This window comes from Mobula birostris, chromosome 9 (assembly GCF_030028105.1).
Source record: "Mobula birostris isolate sMobBir1 chromosome 9, sMobBir1.hap1, whole genome shotgun sequence".
Classification (NCBI taxonomy): domain Eukaryota; kingdom Metazoa; phylum Chordata; class Chondrichthyes; order Myliobatiformes; family Myliobatidae; genus Mobula; species Mobula birostris.
Genome location: NC_092378.1, coordinates 31,276,444 through 31,290,273, shown reverse-complemented (window position 1 = coordinate 31,290,273; position 13,830 = coordinate 31,276,444). Strand labels below are relative to the sequence as shown.

General features: G+C 38.4%; 1 protein-coding gene across 7 annotated transcripts in view; it reads left to right on the top strand.

Annotated features, from left to right (window-relative positions):
- The window catches only part of LOC140202643 (protein kinase C and casein kinase substrate in neurons protein 2-like), a 105,954-nt gene that overhangs the window by 37,495 nt on the left and 54,629 nt on the right, over positions 1 to 13,830 (top strand). Inside the window, exon 1 of one of the 7 annotated variants that reach the window (XM_072267737.1) lies at positions 3,506 to 3,698. The exons of the other annotated variants lie outside the window; for them this stretch is intronic. The gene's annotated coding sequence lies outside the window, so the exon portion shown is untranslated. Of the gene's footprint in view, positions 1 to 3,505; positions 3,699 to 13,830 lie in introns of those variants that run through there. 7 annotated transcript variants of the gene reach the window in all.

Genomic DNA, 13,830 nt, shown 5'->3' with positions numbered 1-13,830 from the left:
CCATTGCCTTTGCTTCTGCAGATTTATCAGTATTCTCCTGGCTGGCCACCTCTTTAATTCTACTTTCTGTAAATTAAAGATAATTCCAAAATAGTGCAGCCCTTGAATTACTCATTCTAGTCCTGTTTACCTGTTTGTCCTTACCCTTGTTGAGTTATATTTGTTAAACAATGAGTTAATTTTAAAATTATCTCCTTATTTTGAAATCTGTCTTTTACTCAGCCTTTGTAATTTTCTCTAGAGCTAAAATTATATATGTTCATGTATAGTTTAGAATTAAAGAAATTGCTTGATGTGTTAGAATCCACTGACATTTTCTTCCATTACACAGTCCACGATTCAGTCTCTTGTTGGTCTACAAGTTTGCATGAAAGATTTCATTGTCAAATTAATTTGTTTTTCATGCAGATAAAATTAAGTACTTCAGGGCAAAATTCACAATTTGTAGATAAGAGTTGTCAAGAGTGAGGTGAATAGTAGAGGGCAAAGGCTGGCAGAATGGACAGACAAATGGCAGATAGTTTTTAACAGCGGTGTAAAGAAAGTGAAGGGAAGACCAACTAAATGGTTCAAAGCAAAAAGATATGCAGGAACAGAACAATCAGATTGTGTACTCTAATTATTTGGGGAAGGGGCTGGGGTCAGGAAACAAGTAGAATGTGCTGTGAAAATAATGACTAAAGTGGCCAGTATTTACATGAAGTACAAGAAAAGAAATGTTGCAGAGCTATAAAAAGAAATGAAGCATTGAGACTGACAGGGTTTCTTTGCAAAGAACAATGCATTCTGTGTTGTAACAATTCTAACTGTGCAGTACCCTGAGAAGAGATCTTTTGGGCATGGTGGCAGGAGCAGGGCAGAGAGGAAGATGAGGGCAATCCCAAATATCAAGGAGACAAATTGATTAGAAACTGGACTATTATTAGTGCCTGCAAAAAGTGATTGATGAAACATTATATGTAAAATATTACTGGCTCATGTAAGGCAGATAAGGAATGTCGATTCAGCATGTGCTTGATATAAGAATGAGAAATTAAGTTAAAATTGTTTTTTTTAAAGGAAGCTTCAAAACAGGTGTCAGAAGCATTTTCACCCATAAACATCTGCAAGTCATCAGCTAGAAAAGAGGGAAATATTTTTCTAGTAATATCCATTTTAATTATTTTTTTAAACCATCAATTTTGGATAAGACCTTTTTAATTTGGAAAACCGTGGGAATAACAACTTCGATTTGTTTTTACGGGACTTTAATGTCTTTTTCTCAGTTAGTGGATAAATATGGTTTACCTAATGTACATTTCTTTAGATATTTACATATTAGGAATTTTTTACGTGGATTGCTGCCAAATTACCCTTCTGCTTATCCACCTAATATGACAGATGCTCTTTTTCAGCTTAAACCACTTCAAAAAGGGTTGATACCTATAATTTATAAATGGATATTAAATTTACGAATGATATTTAACGATAAAATTAAATGTGCTTGGGAATTAGAATTTCAAGAGTCATTTTCAGATAATCAATGGAGTAAAATTCTTCATTTGGTTAATAACTCATCTATTTGTGCCTCTCATTCCTTGATACGGTTCAAGGTAGTGCATTGGGCCCATATGTCAAAGGATAAACTAGCACATTTTTTCCAACATTAATCATATTTGTGACAGATGTAATAGTGAGGTGGCCACTTTAACTCGTATGTTTTGGTCTTGTATAAAGCTGGACAATTTTTGGAGAGATGTTTTAAAAATATTATCAAAAGTCTTGGATCTGGACCTACAACCTAATTTACTTACGGCAATATTTGGGATTACCCCATCGAAACCAGGAAATATTCCTGTTTCTGCTCAACGTATGATAGCCTTTTCGACTTCATTGGCTAGGAGAGCCATTTTACTGAAGTGGAAGCATTCTAACCCACCTACTGTCTTTTATCGGCTTTCTTCCATTATGTCCTGTTTAAGTTTAGAGAAAATAAGAAGTCGGACATTCGATACATCCTTTAAATTTGAGCAAATCTGGTGACCTTTTATTCAATATTTTCATTTTATTTGATTTATTACTCTTCCAATTTTTTTTTTGAAGTTTTATATTTGATCAGAAAGTTTTTCTTTTTTTTGGTTGTATCCACAGAATGGACTGCCCAGTCCCTTTTTTCTTTTTTTTCGTATAGTGTAGTTGGGGGTCTTTTTTTCTTCATTTAAAATTCAAAGTTTTTTTTTCTTTCCTCTTCATGAACTGATAAGAGGAGAATAGCTGTTTCCTTTTTTTATTATATACTAGCTTAACACTATGTTTGATTTTGATGATGTCTATTTCAATCTCTATTTGTATTGATATATATATATGAGATAATTCTCATGTTTGCATTTATGTTCCCTTTTAAATCGATAAAATGATTAATAAAGAAAGAAAAAAAAGAGGGAAATATTTTTATACGATTTGAGCTAAAACAAGTTGTTTGGCCTCTTATGGGTTGTAATGCACTTTTCATAATATATTTGAGATAATATTGGTATATAAACAGTTGTGTTTTAAATTGGTTCATTTAAAACATTTAATTGTTTTCGGCACTCTTTTTAGTTCTGTCACATCTTTTCCTTGGTCTGGTGACGAGAATTACGTAGGGTAGCAGCTTCAATATGGTATCCCAATATATTCAATATCTCTGCCTATGAAGGCAAACATGCAAAATTCTTTCTTTGCTACCCTATCCCCTATGTCATAATTTTTAGAGAATTATGAAGATCTCTCTTTATGTCAATGTTTTTAATGTCCCTTCTATGTATGGTGGGCCAGTATTAGATGACCCAGTCTGCATTCTCTTGCACTTTTCCATATGCCACCGCTCCACACAATTTTCCAGTTGATCTATTTCCCACATTGCAAAATATCTTGATTTTAACAAAACAAACTGTTAAAAATGACTTCAACTGTTTAACACTAAGCATTAAAATTTAAGGCCAGAAATGGTCTTAAACTTTAATGCTTAGATCTGGAACATGACTTGAGATGGATATGAAGTATAAATTCTGCACTGCATTAGACTTGACGCTTAAAAGATCAAATGATTTTAGAAAGGGTTAATCAAAAAGGCACTAATTCTTCATACTTTATGCACAATTCATTTTCTAATTTTAGGGGAAACTGCAGCCACATATGTGTAAGATCTTAAAAAGGGATAAAACTGGGCAATCTAAACAGGGAAGTATATTTTTTGTCATTGTGATTATTTTGTATTTGTAAATATGGAAAATGAAAGATCATAGATGTTCTTTTGTGAAGTTGATGGTGTCTAAGTAATACTTTGTTGTAACTTATTGCTTTCAGATTAAGAAAGTGCAATATTTAGCTCTTGTGTTTGGTTAAGTTGAGGCTGTGTACAAATTTGCTGCAGTATACAGTATAATCTTGTTAAAATACAGTATTACATACAGACATAATTAAAACTGTGGATGTGAGTAAAGCTTCAGATTGTCCACTTCAGTGGGATATATGCTGCAGTTTCAGTTGTCTTTGTTAAGTGCAGTCTCATCTAGTGCAGAAAGATGAGCTGATTTTTTTTGTCCTGCCGAAGGGTCTTTGGCTGAAACGTGGACTGTTTTTTCCTTAGATGCTGCCTGGCCTGCTGAGTTCCTCCAGAATTTTGTGGGTGTTGCTTGGATTTCCAGCATCTGCAGATTCTTCGTCTATGATTCTTTGTAGGTTTTTTTGGATATAAGTAGCTCTTAGCATCTCTGAGAATTTGTGATCAGAATGCCTGCTGCATGATTTGTTTGTTGAATTCTAGATAGTGCCCCTTATCAAGATCCAAAGAAACACTAGTAGCACATGTATATATTTTTTCAGGGGAACCTGCAATGTAATTCCCAAAGTATTTGTAATTATCAGCATTTAAAAATCATTATTATTGACGATTAAGTTCAACCAGGAATGTACCAAAGTTGGCATTCGTTTTTATTTATATATTGAATTGTGAATTTTCACATTAGTCAAAATGTTAAATGACATTGAACTGATTTTACAAGCATTTACTAGGAAAAAGTCAATACAGTACAGTATGTACATTTCAGAGTTGCAAAGCCTCTGCTTTCCAGTACTGGTAGAGACAGGCACCACAGTGTATGATCTTAACCTATGCTATTTTGAGTGCATTTGAACTTGATAACCAGGGCAAACACGAGGAATTCTGCAGATGCTGGAAATTCAAGCAACACACATCAAAGTTGCAGGTGAACGCAGCAGGCCAGGCAGCATCTCTAGCAAGAGGTACAGTCGACGTTTCAGGCCAAGACCCTTCATCAGGACTAACTGAAGGAAGAGCTAGTAAGAGATTTGAAAGTGGGAGGAGGAGATCCAAAATGATAGGAGAAGACAGGAGGAGGAGGGATAGAGCCAAGAGCTGGACAGGTGATTGGCAAAAGGGATATGAGAGGATCATGGGACAGGAGACCCAGGGAGAAGGAAAAGGGGGAGGGGGGTAAAAAACCCAGAGGATGGGCAAGGGGTATAGTTAGAGGGAGAGAGAGAGAAAGAATGTGTGTGTATATAAATAAATAACGGATGGGGTATGAGGGGGAGGCGGGGCATTAGCAGAAGTTAGAGAAGTCAATATTTATGAGGGTTTCCCCCCTCCCCCTTTTCCTTCTCCCTGGGCCTCCTGTCCCGTGATCCTCTCATATCCCTTTTGCCAATCACCTGTTCAGCTCTTGGCTCCATCCCTCCCTCTCCTGTCTTCTCCTATCATTTTGGATCTCCCCCTCCCCCTCCCACTTTCAAATCTCTTACTAGCTCTTCCTTCAGTTAGTCCTGATGAAGGGTCTCAGCCCAAAACATCAACTGTACCTCTTCCTAGAGATGCTGCCTGGCCTGCTGCGTTCACCAGCAACTTTGATGTGTGTTGCTTGATATACAGGGGTAACTTTTCAAAAAGATTCATGAGCCCTTGCTCCAATCATATTAGAAAGTTTGTTAAATTTTCACAGATTGGATCTAATTATCTATTAAGACAAGATGATGCAAGTGAACAATGGTGACATTCTGCAGGCTACATACACTGCTTCTAACTGTTCTTTCAAATTGCTCTCACTGCAGTCTGCAGCATGTAATTTCCCTCTAGCAATGTACTTTTAAATCAACTTAATGGTCTACAAATTTCACAGTTGTCTGAAGGGTTGAGCAGACCAGGCAGGTACAGCACCTTTGAATGGAATTGGCCAGAAGCTAAGCAGGAGGAGTGGGGACTCCAAGCCAGGCTGAGATGCAGAGGGATGAGGGCCCCTCTACCCAGCATCTTGTTAGCAAATGTGCCATCGTTGGAGAACAAAATTGAGGAGCTGAGGGCCAGATTGCTGTATCAGAGGAAAATTTACAAGGACAGGTGTGTAAAAAGGGCCCGTAGGATCTCTGGGGACCTAGACCATCCCAACCACAATCTATTCCAGCTGCTACCATCCAGGAAGTGGTACCGCAGCACAAAAGCCAGGACCAACGGGCTCCGGGGCAGTTTCTTCCGTCAGGCCATCAGACTGATGAACTCATGCTGATTTGAGTGTACTCTATATTACATTGACTGTTCTATTTATTATAAATTACTATGATTGCACATTTAGATAGAGATGTAACATAAAGATTTTTACTCCTGTATGTAAAGGATGTAAGAAATAGTCAATCCAATTCAAATGAGAGAGATTGTTGTGTCCTTTGTCTGAGCAAGACATGGCTTTCTCTCAGCACTCAGATACAATGATCAGACCAGAAGACTTCTCAGTATACAGATTGCTGATCAAACTACTGATTCAGAAAAGGCAAAAGGTAGAATTGTGTGGTTCATGATAAACTCTTGATGGTGCTCCAATGTAGTAGTTTAGTTTAACTCTTGATTCTTGTTCCCCTGACCTTGAACACCTAACAGTCAAATGCCATCTGTTTTATTGACCTAAGGTATTCTCCTCCAGATTCCTAACCACAGTTTACATACCACATACCATACCACCAGCAGCTGACTATAATCAAGCACTTCAGATACTTATTTTAACTTCATTAGTCCACAGGACTTGTTTCAAAAATGCATCAGGCTTGCTTAGATGTTCCTTTGAACTTTTGGATAGAACTTTTTGGCCGCAATGAGCAAAGGTGTGTTTGGGGAAAAAAGGGTGCAGAATTTCATGAAAAGAACCTCTCTCCAACTGTTAAGCACAGGGGGTGGATCAACCATGCTTTGGGCTTGTGTTACAGCCAGTGGCACGGGGAACATTTACTGGTAGAGGGAAGAATGAATTCAATTAAATACCAGCAAATTCTGGAAGCAAACATCACACCATCTGTAAAAAAGCCGCAAAGATGAAAAGAGGATGGCTTCTACAACAGGATAATGATCCTGAACACATCTCAAAATCCACAATGGACTACCTCAAGAGGCGCAAGCTGATGGTTTTGCCATGGCCCTCACAGTCCCCTGACTTAAACATCATCGAGAATCTGTGGATAGACCTCAAGAGAGCAGTGCGTGCAAGACAGCCCAAGAACCTCACAGAACTAGAAGCCTTTTGCAAGGAAGAACGGGTGGAAATCTCCCAAACAAGAATTGAAAGATTCTTAGCTGGCTACAAAAAGCGTTTACAAGCTGTGATACTTGCCAAAGGCGGTGTTACTAAGTACTGACCATGCAGAGTGCCCAAACTTTTGCTTCGGGCCCTTTTCCTTTTTTGTTATTTTGAAACTGTAAAAGATGGAAACAAAAAAGTTTTCTTAAAATATTAAAGAAATGTGTCATCTTTAACTTTATGCCTTTTGGAAATCAGTTCATCTTTTACTCGCTTAGCTATTCACAGTAACAAAAATTTTGACTGGGGTGCCCAAACTTTTGCATGCCACTGTATGTATGACTGAGATTAAGCACAGCTGTAATGCCATATTTAAGTTTTCTGACAACACCACTGTTGGCCAAATCAAAGTTGTTGAGGAATCAGCACGAGGGAGATTGAAAATCTGGCTGTGTAGTGCCACAACAACAACCTGTTAGCAAGATCAAGGAGCTAATTATTGACTTCAGGAGGAGGAACCTGCAGGTCTATTAGCTAGTCTTCGTCAGAGGGTTAGCGACTTTAAATCCTTTGGTGTTATCATTTCAGAGGTTCCGTTATGTACCAGATGCAGTGACCATAAGCTGTATATATTCAATTCTTCCATGAGAAGTGTTTTCATTAGTCTATTCATGAAGGATCTTTAAAAAAACACAGTGAAATTATTTTATTTACAGTATGTGGGCTGATTTTTATGGGAGTTACTATGTTTATGAAACAAAAACAATTATTGAGAATGGCTGGGCAGTTACAAAGTGATTGAAACATGTCTATTTATCTCCAATTTACTCTGGATGATAGAAACACAAAACTCTGCAGGTAATTCCCAACTTTGGTGCCCAAAGTGTCGATCTCTGACTTTATGTAGTGAGAAAAACAACGTGTGCTTGTTTCTTTAGTAATTTTGGGGAGCTCTAGAGAGCCATATAATGTTACTTGCACAGTGATGTTCTGCATTTCATAAAATTACTTTACACATAGTAGGGCACGATGTTGACTGCAAACCAGGCAGGTTGAAGGCCTATGTATGAATTTTACAAATATGCAGTCTGCTTGCAAGAAACTTTATAGTTGTTAAGTCATTAGGAAAAGCCTGACATATTTGGAAATGTTCAGGGGCAGAAGTTCCTAGATTATTTGACTATTTTGTAGGATAGATACCTTTACAGGATCCTTGGAAGAGGGAAACTGGTATGAGAGATTTGATAGTCATTAACAGACAAGTTAAGAAACCATAGGGAAGAGTGGTGCACAGAGGTATAACTTGACTATCTGCACAACACTTTGAGCAAGTGGTTCCTCACAATGCAGAGAGTAAGGATTAATATTGCAATGGGTAAAGATTTGAACTAGATGGTTGGAGTGGATATATTTTGGAAAAAAAGAATTAGAAAGACTGTAGGGCCCTACAAAAACTGGTCCAGATGGTTAATAAAGAAATGGACAACTTACTCAATGAGTATTCTATATCCAATTTTCATAGTAAGGACAAAATTCAGTAATTACAAGGGGAGCTAAAATGCATTATATTTGATAACTTGTATTATGGTTTTCTAATGTTTTATTCATTGCATTCAAGTTGAAAAGTTGCTTTATTGTATTTTTGTTCAAAATTAGCTACAGTACTCTGCAAAAGTCTTAGGCATCCTAAGTTTTTTAATACAAATTTTGTTTTAGATGTTTATTTTTTGTCTTCTGCATGAGTGTTTTAGTAGAAAAGAACAATTTTAGATTTCTAAACATTCATTTTCCAAAAAATTAAATGTTAAAGAATTTTTTGCGTTTCATGAGAGGAAGTTACATATTAAGTAATAGATCACTTTTCAAATTTAAAAACTTGATTATTTTGTAGGTACTGTATATAGCCCAGTGCATGATTAAACAAAGATAACAAACAGATGCTAATAATCAATGGCATAATGAGTTGAATAAACTAAACTGATTAAAACAAACAGGTGCAGAAGGAATCAAACTAGGCAACTAAAAGGTGAAGGTGTGGCAGGTGTGACAGTTCAACTTTCAAATCGTCAGTTCTTACATGATGGCAATAACGAGCATAGCAACAAAACACAGTGGTCATTCTGCATCAGCAAGGTCTCGCCCAAATAGAAACTTTGTGGCAGACAGGAGTTTCATGATGTTCTGTTCAAGCTCTTCTGAAGAAGTACAAAGAAACGGACAAGGTTGAAGACCAGAAATTCAGTGGTTGGCCACGGAAATAGTTCATCAAACTGATGGCCCTTCTAAATCAGAAGTCCAGCACTGCGATCATCTCTGAACTCTCAGAAACCACTAGAACTCAAGTGCACCCTCTATAATCCAGAGAGGTCTTGACAGAAATGGGTTCATGGAGGAGTTGCTACCAAAAAGTCATTTCTCTGAACTGGAAACAGCCAAGAGACTCACCTACGCACAAAAACACAAGGACTGGGGTATTGAACAATGGCAGCAAGTATTCTGGATTGACAAGTCAAAATTTGGAAACTTTTGGCTTAAACTGGAGGCACTTTGTCTGTCGAAAAGCTAGAGAGCACTACATGGATCAGTGTCTGCAGCCAACAGTGAAGCACAGTGGAGTTCCTTGCAGGATTGAGGCTGCATTTCTCCAAATAGAGTTGGTCATCTGGTAATTAATGGAAACTCAGTGCTGAGAAGTACAAGCAGATTTTCAGCCATCAGACAGTAACATCAGGGAGGCATCTGATCATCCAAACTTCGTTCTGCAGCAGGACAATGGCCCCAAACACATGGCCAAGGTCATAAGGAACTACTTTCAGTGAAAAGAAGAACAAGGAGTTCTGCAACAGATGGTATGGCTTCCACAGAGTCCTGATCTCAACTTCATCGAGGCTGTCTTGGGATTACCTGGAGAGACAGAAGCAAGGGAGACCACTGAAGTCTGCAGAAGAACTGTGGCAGGTTCTCCAAGATGTTTGGCACAACCTGCCAGCTGATTTTGTTAATAAAACTGCATGACAGTGTACCTAAGAAAATTGATGCAGTTCTAAAGGCAATGGGTGGTCACACCAAATATTGATTTGATTTAGGTTTTTTTCATTGTTTACTGCTCTTTTATAGTTTTTTCAATATTTAGAAACTTTTCATTATTTTTGAAAGCATCTTTGCTTTACAGAATTTTTTACATGTGCCTAAGACCTTTGCACTTAATGTACAAAATCTTACAGAAGGTATATTGAAACAGTATTAGAAAGTGAAGTTCAGCAGTCAATAGGATCCCATCCCTTAGGCACTGTTTAAGTAGAATTCTCTTGACCCTTTGGTGATTATAGAAGCTTGATAGGCAGTTACTAATTTGAGTGGAATAAAGAAATTGTTTAAAATGAACATGAAATTCAAATAGTTAGATTATCCATCTTTGATGCTGCCCTCACCCAACATCTCCTCCATTTCCAGAATATCCACTCACCCCATCTTCCCGTTGCCTTAACAGTAACAGAATTCCTTTTGTCCTCACCTACCACCCATCTCCAAAGGAATCCTACCACCAAACATATCTCTTCCTCCCCATACCCCCTTCCCTAGCTTTCTGCAGGGAACACTCTCTCTGTGATTCCCTTGTCCATTCATTCCTCCCCACTAATCCATTAATCTCCATCCTGACACTTATCCCTATGAGAAGCCAAATTGCTACACCTACCCATTTACCTCCTACCTTATCTCCATTCTGGGCCCCAAACAGCTCTTCTAGTCCTTCACCTGCAAACCTCCTGGGGTCATCTATTGCGCCGGGTGCTACCGATGCATCTTTTTCTACATTGGTGAGATCCGTCATAAATTGGGGCACTGCCTTGTCGAGTACCTCCATTTGATCCACCAAAAGCAGAACTTCCCAGACATTTTAATTCCCATTCCTGTTCTAATATGTTGGTCCATGGCCTTCTCTTGTGCCACTTTGAGACCACTCTCAGGATGGAGGAGCAACACGTTGTATTCCATCTCTTCTATTCCCCACTCTGGTCTTTTGCCTCTTCTCACCTGCCTGTCACCTTTCCCTGGGTCCCCTCCTCTTTCCAGTTCTCCAATGGTCCACTCTCCCATCAGATTACTTCTTCTCCTGTCCTTTATCTTGATGACCTACCTGGCTTCACCTATCACCTTCTAGCTATCCTCCTTCCCCTCCCCTCACCTTTTTATTCTGGCGTCTTCTCCCTACCTTTCCAGTTCTGAAGAAGGGTCTCTTCCCAAGACGATTGACTGTTTTTTCATTTCCATAGATGCTGCCCGAACATAGGTGCTACCTGACCTGCTGAGTTCCTCCAGCATTTTGTGTGTGTTGCTTTGGTTGGGTTTCGTTTCATAAAAGTGATTTACTGGTAAACTGACTAGCTGGTATAGATAACCATTTGAAGACTACTATGTTCTTTCTGTAGTTTATTTTTTCAAATACTATTGATGGTACAAAAGAACACCTCAGTGATCTTGCATGTCTTGATTAAAATTTCAGTCTTTTAGCTAATGCAATTTGAAGGAAAACTCAGCCACTCCTTTCATTTGTATGTTAGTTATTAGAAAAACTTGTACAGTACTTAAACCGATGTTTATTGCTGTATAATTACCATGCTGTACATTCAATGCTATTTTAAGTATATGACCAAGTGAAACTCTTGATTCAAAGCTATTAATAAAGTAATTATAGAATCCTTGGGTGGGGACATAAAACAGATTCAACACTAACAAATTTAGCAGTTCTGTACCCAATCATTACAAACTTTTGGATCATGCCCTCCTGGGTAGGATATGAAAATGAACCCCGGCACATTTCCAGAATTGTGTAATCGTACATCAGGAAGAAATCCTCAAGTAAGTGTTAGCTGGTTAGGAGTAACTAGATAGATCAGGTATATACAAAAAAACACTAGATTCTGCAGATGCTGGAAATCTTGAGTAACGCGCACAAACTGCTGGAGGGCAGCAAGTCAAGACAGCATCTGTTGAGGGGAATAAACTAATGGCATTTCAAGTTGCAACCCTTCACGTGGACTGAAAAGGAAGAGGGAGGAAGCCAGAATAAGAAATTTGGAGAGAGAAAGAAGTACAAGCTGGCAGATGATGTGTGAGACCAGGTGTGGGGAAAAGTAGGTGGAGGTGTGAATTAAGAATCTGCAAAGGGGATAAGAGTCTGTTAAGGGGCTGAAGGAGGAATCTAATAGGAGAGGACAGTGAACCATGGAAGAAGGGGAAAGGGGGGAACTAGAGGGAGATAATGGGCATGTGAGGAGAAGAAAAGGGATGAGAGGACAATTAGAATGGTGAGTGGAAAAAGAGGAGCAGGGGAAGAGAAGTTAATGGAAGTTGGAGAAGTTGATGTTCATTCCATTAAGTTGAAGGCTACCCAGATAATGAAGGCTTACCAAATTCAGATTGGAGGAGACTCGCCTCATATTCCATCTGATACCTCTAATTTTTGAATTCTCTCCCTATTTAGAAAATAGTTGTATGCCTTTTAGTATATGCCTTTATTCTGTCTACCAAAGCGCATGACCATATACTTATGCTGTAATACTTCTACCACTTCTTTGCCCATTCTCCCAACCTGACCAAGCTCTGCTACAGATTCCTTGTTTCCACGATGTTACCCGCCCCCTACCAATCTTTGTATTTTCTGCAAGCTTTGCCACATAGCCCTTAATTCTGTCATCCTGATCTTTAACATATAATGTGAAAAATAGCAGACCCAACACCAAACCGTGAACAACAGTACTAGTCTCTGGCAGCCAACCAGAGGAGCAAAAGAGGAGACCCCCTTTTATTCCCACTCACTGCCCTTTATCAGTCAGCCAATCTTCTGTCCATGCTAGTACATTTCCTATAACAACATGAGCAGCCATCTTGTTTAAAGTCCAGAATGGTTTTCCGGTGGTCCAATGTCCACACTTGCCTCCTTATTACTTTTTTTAAACTGAAAAGCTTTCAGTATACTCTTTTATATTGTTGACTAGCTTACCTTCATATTTCATCTTTTCTCCCCTTATCGCTTTTTTAGTTATCTTCTGTTGGTTTTTAAAAAAACTTGTTCTCTATTATTTTTTTAAAAGCTTCCCAATCCTGTAGCTTCCCACTATTTCTGCAATATTGTCATCTCTCTCTCTTTTGCTTTTCTACTGTCTTTGACTTCCCTTGTCAACCATGATTGCCTCATCCTCCCTTTAAAATATTACTTCTTTGGGAAGAAATGATCCTGCATCTTCCAAATTATTCCCAGAAATTTCTGCCATTGCTGCCATCCCTACTGGTGTCCCCTTCCAATCTACTTTGGCCATTTCCCCTCTCATGCCTCTGTAGTTAACTTTACTCCACTGTAATATCAATCAATACATCCAGTTTTAGTTTCTGTCTCTTAAACTGCAGCATAAATTTTATCAGGTATGTTCACTGCCTCTTTCAGGACTCTTATTTAATAAAGGATATTGGTTTGATCAGAGAAAAGGATATGTATCTCAGGAATAAGAAATTGGAATAGTGCCAAAGGGGTCAATGGCATAAAAAAAGGTCAAGAACCCTGCCTTAAACTTTGCACCACCAGCTCCTTAGCCACGCATTCAACTATTGTATCTTCCTATTCCTTTACTCATCAGAACATGACACAGGAGGTAATCTTGATATTACAATCCTAAAAGTTCTGTTTTTAACTTTGAATCAAACTCACAATTCTCTTTGCAGGGCTTCTAATTTCCTCTTACACTCGAGGGACTTGCTGACTATCTTGCCTTAACTTATTAGCTGTTGTTTTCCCCTTGAGCAGGTGCTCGTAATCTATGTCTCCCAGATCCTGTCTTGCTTATTGAAATCCACCTTCCCTCTTGTTATCTGCTCAGAAGACTGGCTTCATTCCAGCTGGCATCATAAACTACTAATAGAGAACAAGTTTCAGATTAGGTTTTCACAGGTTTAGTGGCTGATGGTTTTGATTCTAACCGCTCTAGATGCCCCTTTTATCACAGAAGTATGGATGAAGGAGTTGAGTTGCTTATCCATTTGCCCAGGCATGGATATGTTGGTAGCTGATTTTCAATGCGTATTGTGCAATTGAGTAAGTGATGCCACCTAATTGTTTATGGTTACTTATATGACAGCATGGTTTTGAATCATTAACAGGGAAGCTAAGGGATGTATTTTGTTGATTTATGTCAACAGTTTGTTGTCAGGCTGATAAACATTGGCCATTTTGGTGTGAAAGTGATAGCAATATGCTTCAGGAATTGGTTTGTGAATACACTTGATGATAATT